This window comes from Aotus nancymaae, unplaced genomic scaffold, assembly GCF_030222135.1.
Source record: "Aotus nancymaae isolate 86718 unplaced genomic scaffold, 86718_ANA_hifiasm-v0.15.2.pri h1tg000033l, whole genome shotgun sequence".
Classification (NCBI taxonomy): domain Eukaryota; kingdom Metazoa; phylum Chordata; class Mammalia; order Primates; family Aotidae; genus Aotus; species Aotus nancymaae.
This window is the reverse complement of record NW_026988447.1, coordinates 62,556,442-62,562,441: the sequence shown is the minus strand read 5'-3', so window position 1 is coordinate 62,562,441 and position 6,000 is coordinate 62,556,442. Positions and strand designations below refer to the sequence as shown.

The 6,000-nt window shown below is 43.9% G+C and overlaps 1 protein-coding gene across 2 annotated transcripts in view; it reads left to right on the top strand.

Annotated features, from left to right (window-relative positions):
• Positions 1-1,315: 1,315 nt before the first annotated feature.
• NFKB1 (nuclear factor kappa B subunit 1) overlaps positions 1,316-6,000 on the top strand; it is a 127,347-nt gene continuing 122,662 nt past the window's right edge. For both annotated transcript variants that reach the window (XM_012436529.3, XM_012436528.3), the window contains exon 1: positions 1,316-1,751. The gene's annotated coding sequence lies outside the window, so the exon portion shown is untranslated. The remainder of the gene's footprint in view (positions 1,752-6,000) is intronic.

Below are 6,000 nucleotides of genomic sequence, written 5' to 3'. Positions count from 1 at the left end.
ATTGTGTTCAATCTTTATGAATCCTCTGAATCCCAGCTGTTCAGCCTCTGGGAGCTAAATGAGATCTCTTAAAGGTCGACGGCTGGGTGGTTTCAAGGTCACCTCTGAGGCTCACCTCATAGGCAATCAAATGGATCTCTGTTTTTTTGTTTCGTTTTGTTTTTTCCAGAAAAACACTCCGCCAAGAAGGTTCTTATGACCTAGTGGAGAAGGAGGACAGAAAGCGGGCTTGAAAGGACTAGGATGAGCATGCCATAAGCAACCTAAATGCCACTGCGACATGCCTGGTGCGGACCTGATTACTGATGTTTTAAAGCTAAGCTTTCGGTTGTCATTCGACCCAGTAGTTAAACGATGAGCTCTAAAATATCTATTTCGGCTCAAGATGTCTTATGTGGGGAGGCAGTCCACCACCAAGTTATCCCCAGCCTGTGCCTAGTACAGCGCCCAACACTAAAGCAGTTCAGATGCCAGTGAATGGTGGTGGCCACTGGGAGGCCTGTCTCTGGGTGCCAGTAGCCGTCTCTTCAGAGAAAAAGAAAACTCCCCTCTGCCAAATCAGTATTTTTATGAGCTGTGAACCAAATACATTCCTAGCACCATCACTATAATTCTATCCACAGTAATTATCATAAAGGCCTAACAACATCTTGTAGATGAACGTTCTGAGTAAGTGTCCTATAACCAGGAGATTTAAGACTGCACCAAAACCAGTAGAGGTTACTTCACTGGACACAAGTCGGTTATGATATTTAAATTCTAGTTTAATCTGCGAAGAGATTTGAGTGTGACTGAGACACATTTAAATGGAATATACAGATGAGCTTTATTTTTATATCTGGCATGCTTGGATCCACGCCGACCCTCCAGCTGCTCGGGCCTGCCCTTAGGGTCTCTGGACCGCATGACTCTATCAGCTGCACGGCCGCCGCCTCCGCGCCGCCTGCGTTCCCGGACCATCGGGCCCGGCAGGCGCTTCCCGGGGGCGTCCCTACCGGCTCCAGCCCTCAGGGTTCGGGAGCGCCCGGCTGGGAAGCCAGAGCCCTGCAGGGGACCGGGACGTCCTGGCCGCCTAAGGCGCGCCCCTCGCCCGGCGCCCCGAAGCGGCCCCGAGGGGCGGGAGCCGAGCCCCGAAGCCAGGCCGGGCCGGGGGCGCAGGGCGCCCCCATAAACGCGGGCTTCCCCCACCCCCGCCAGCGACCCCACCTCCCGCCCCCGCTGCGTGCGCGCGTGTGTCCGTCTGTCTGTGTGCTCTCTCGACGTCAGTGGGAATTTCCAGCCAGGAAGTGAGAGAGTGAGCGACAGAGAAAGAGAGAGAAGTGCACCAGCGAGCCGGGGCAGGAAGAGGAGGTTTCGCCACCGGAGCGGCCCGGCGACGCGCTGACAGCTTCCCCTGCCCTTCCCGTCGGTCGGGCCGCCAGCCGCCGCCGCCGCCCTCGGCCTGCACGCCGCCGCCGGCCCCGCTCCCGGAGCCCAGCGCCGCCGAGGCCGCAGCCACCCAGCCAGGAAGGCGGCGCCGCCGCCGCCCGGCCACAGCGCGCCCTGCGCTTCCCTCCGCCCGCGCTGCGGACATGGCGCGGCGCTGACTGGCCCAGCCTGGCCCCGCTGCGCTCTCGCTCGCCCCGACCCGCACCCGGGCCGCTCGGGCTCCGGCCGGCCGCCGCCTCTTCCTTCTCCAGCTCTTAGGCCTGCGCCGCCCGGGAGGGAGAGCCCACCCGCGACAGGAGGCCGAACGCTGACTCGCCACCCGGGTAAGCCAAACTCGGGCGAGTGGGGGCCCGGCAGGGGACGCGTGGCCCGAGTCCCACCACCCAGCCCTCCGCACGCCTCCGGCCCCACTCGGACTTCCTTATTCCTGCGCTAACCGCTGGGCTAGACCGTGGGAGAAGGTTGACAGTAGCTGAGAGGCACATGGGATTGGCGACATCAGGGAAGGGCACATCCGGACGTCGCAGGGGCTAGTCGGCCGAAGGGCCGCGGCCGCCGGGCGGTCATTTCTCTTCACGTCCCTCCGTGGGGCGGGAACGCGAACCAGAGGGGAACTCTTAGAAACTTTTAAAATCCCCAGCCCCAGCCCCACCTGGGGGATGGTGAGAAGGCTGAGGTGCGCTGCGGCGCGGAGGAGAGAGGGAAGGTGGTTGGTGCAGTGCAGAACCAGATTTCACCTAAGGGCGTTCCATGAAATGAAAGCAGAAGTCCTTGTCAGTCCTCTTGGCTGGGAAAGCCCTCTCCAGCTCCCCAGAATTGAATAGGAGAGTCTATTCATCCCTCTCCTACTTCTAAAAGAAGCCTGTCCCTCCGTCCCTCCCTCCCTCCCTCTCTCTCTCTCTCTGTCTCTCCCCCCCCCCCCACCTCTCCACCACACACACGATATAGTCACCTGCTATGGGACTTGATTCTGATCCTCCGGGGCCTGGCATTTGAGAGAGAAAAGATATTACCTGCTTGCATACTTAGAGCACTTTTTAGACTTGATTATGTAAAACTCTTGGACAGAGTCACCATGCATTGTGCATGACCTCCGAAACAAAAAATAATGTAAAAACAACGCCTAACTTAATGTAAGTTTTCCTATGGTCCTTAAAAATACACACCAGGGGATGTTTGCCCTGACTTACTGGTCTACCCTGAAACTCAAATGGGACTTAATGATACAGCATTTAATCATCAAGATTTAAGACATTTTCATGGACTCTGTTAAGTAGAGGTTTTCAGCATTACAGTTTATGAACTAACTGTATTTAACTCAAAGATTTTGTTATAAAGCTCATAATCTGAGAAAATGCTTATGGTATTACTAAAACATTGAATAGCTCTGGCATCAAAATATTCTTCTACACACTGGTGATCTTTAGTAAATACTAAAGGTTGGGGTCATGATGTTCAATACGTTTTTTCTAGCAGAATCCCACAACTGAGTATTGTCAAGCAGTTTAAAGTGCATTCCTGTTTGTTAAAACTTTAAAAGGGAAACTTAAAACTGAAGTATGGTTTTTTCCCCTGATTTTAATACTGTGCTTTCTAGAGGTGAATCCTTTTACTGTTTGAGGCACTACAGGAATTATGTATTTAAATGTATGTATTTAAATTTGAAGCAGAGTACTTTTTTGAGTTTATAAACTTGGGAAAGCAGGAAGTAAAAAGATTTGTTTCTTGTAGAATTTTACATTCATGATTTAATTGAATTACTAAAATGAAAAGCGCTTATACGATTAATGGAGACATGAAATCTGAGATTATTCATCCATATTGATATACCTGCAATTCCTAAATACCCTCCCCTGCTTGTTTAGATAAAATGTCTTCCTGGGCTACAGCCTGCTGGACAGACTTGAACACAAAGGAACACATGTTATATGTATGTTTAATACTGCTGCTCGCAGTGAAAAACCACTTCTAAACTCTTTGAGACTTTTTAAAGAAAACAGTATAATCCTGGGTTGGTGGTGATTTGAAAATCTATTATCTGGTTTTTTTTTTTTTTTGAGATTTCTTATGTTCTGCATTGGTACTCACTTGTGCTGAGTAAATGCCCCTGTTTTTCAAACCCAGGTAGTAAATATGGGGGTATACATACAAAAATAGTCCTTCCCCTTTGTAAGCATTGCTTTGATCTTTGCACTTCCTTTTTACTCTACCTCTTAAACAAGATCTGTGATGATTGAGTTAATTAAAGCACAATTAATCTGAAATGGACAGAATTTTAGATTCAGTGATCATATTTCTTACATTTCTCTTGTTATTGTTCCTGGAAATAAATTGAACTAATTTGAGAAACTAATATTTATGTTGCTTTAACCACACTTTTAGACTTGCAGATAATTAATAAAGTAAGTTACTACCTTGACTTTCAGGGATTGCACATTGTGGTAGATAAAAGGTATAGATAGGGAATTGACAGCTACATGAATCTTGGACGATCATTCCATCAGCAAGACCTTATTTTTACCTAATTTATGAGAGGTATTTCTCTGTTCAGAGGAGGTGAAAGTTCTGGCTTCTGGGGGAAGTGGTTGCTTCATAACCTTCAGTTGGGAGAAGTAAGAAAAGTAGTTGATTTTTCAAACAATAACATAATTGTATCTGAGTTGCTGTATAGATTTTTGAAAAAGTACTCAAAAATGTCATGTTTTTCATCTTCAAGTCTTAGTAGATGTGCTATTCTGAGCATAGAATTGACTGCAGTAGGAAGTGTGTCTGGAAATGCACAGTACTGTTGTATAACCAATCGAGTAAATACTCAGATTATGCTCTTCTGGTCCACAGATTGATGAGAAATCACATTAACAGGAATGGAAATATATGAATCAATGGCTATGCAAAATTTCTCATTAACGTTTTTACTTTTAGTAGGAAGTTTGTTTTATTCGGTTGGTCTGTTGGTTTTCTGTTTACAATGTGAATTGTCTACAGTAGTGGGATTGTTACATTAGAAGAGAAGGAAAAATAGAAGTTAGTGCTAGAGGATACATTAAGATGTTCTGCTCCTACATCTACATTTGTGTCTAATCAGCATTAATTGATGACTGCGTCTAGGTAACCAGTAGACCATACTGGAGCAATTTACTCTGCTTTTTGGGAATTAGTTCTCGTTTGCACTCTTGCACCTCCCATAAATACTGAACTCACTTGTAGTGTTCTTAGAGGTGAGCAATAAACCGTCAGGAGGAATATGTGATATCTCTTTGAATTCTGTCACTACTTTGGAGACAAAGACTTTTGAAGAACTGGAGGTACTCAGCCTCACAGAGAAGGGTGTGAATGTTTTGGCATCGTCTTGTGAGTCAATTTGGTTCCTTGACTGTGAATTTTTTTACTCAAAAAAGATTAATATTTGAAATCACATAATTTGGTACAGTTCTGGTAACATAACCAAACCATTTATCTTTGTAATATTTCATTAATTAGTATCCAGTGCATCACTTTAGAAGAAAAAAAGAGAAAACAGTAGTGACAGTCTTTTAATGATGATGAAATTACTTCATACGTTTGGTCTCTGCTGTATTGCAGGTTGTTCCTGGGTGCAAATTAATATATTGTCTTTTACATTTCCGGAGGTCGTTGACCTGTCCTTGAAGATCAGCCAACAATTTAGAAAATAAGTTGTGCAGATTACATTGCTTCACCTCAAACAATTTAAAGCCTGACAGTTCTGTACAAAATAAGAGTCACATAAGATGAGAATTGTTAAAGATTATAGAAATCTCAAAAGATAGATTATGGATGAAAATATTTGTTTAATTTAGAGTACTACTAATAGAAAGTGTATTTTACATTAAAAAATAATTTTTATTCTCATATTTTCTGTAGTAACGCACATTTAATTATCAGTAATACAGATTTCATCTGCTTTAATGTATTGCCTGTTTTTGAAATTAGAAAAATCATATATTTGGTTTAATTATCCATTACAAATTGCCTTATTATTTTTCATTTCTTTTACCATTAATCCAGAAACCTTAAAATAGCTTTTATTTTGACCCTTACTTTCAGTAGATATCAACAGACTTGAACTCACTATGATCCTATTAGTTTAAACTGTGAAAAATTTTGGCTGATTGAGCTTTAAAAAAGAATTTATGTATTCTATATGGCTTATTCTTTAAAATAGCCAAAATTATAAACAATGAAATAAAAAGAAAGGAAAAGCTGTTTGAGAGAATCATATTCTAAAGTTCAACTAAAAAGAAATAACATCTAATCTATACTGACAAAAGAAATATCTGATGCTCAGCGTTGTGCTTGTTGGTACATAGTAAGCAATCAATAACTGTTTAATGAATGACATGAAGTTGTTGCATTTTTTTTTTTTAAATAGACAGCCATCTTCTATAAGGAGCAATAGTTATATTATTTTGCTTTGCCTTCTGGAAAGAAAGGAGCCCAGAAGAGTCCTTGCATCCTAGCTATTATGGAACTCTTATCTAAAAAGCACTTGAAGTTTACTAGAGCAAATCATTTATTAAAAAGTACCTGGAGCCTTCCAAAAGGGGAACATTT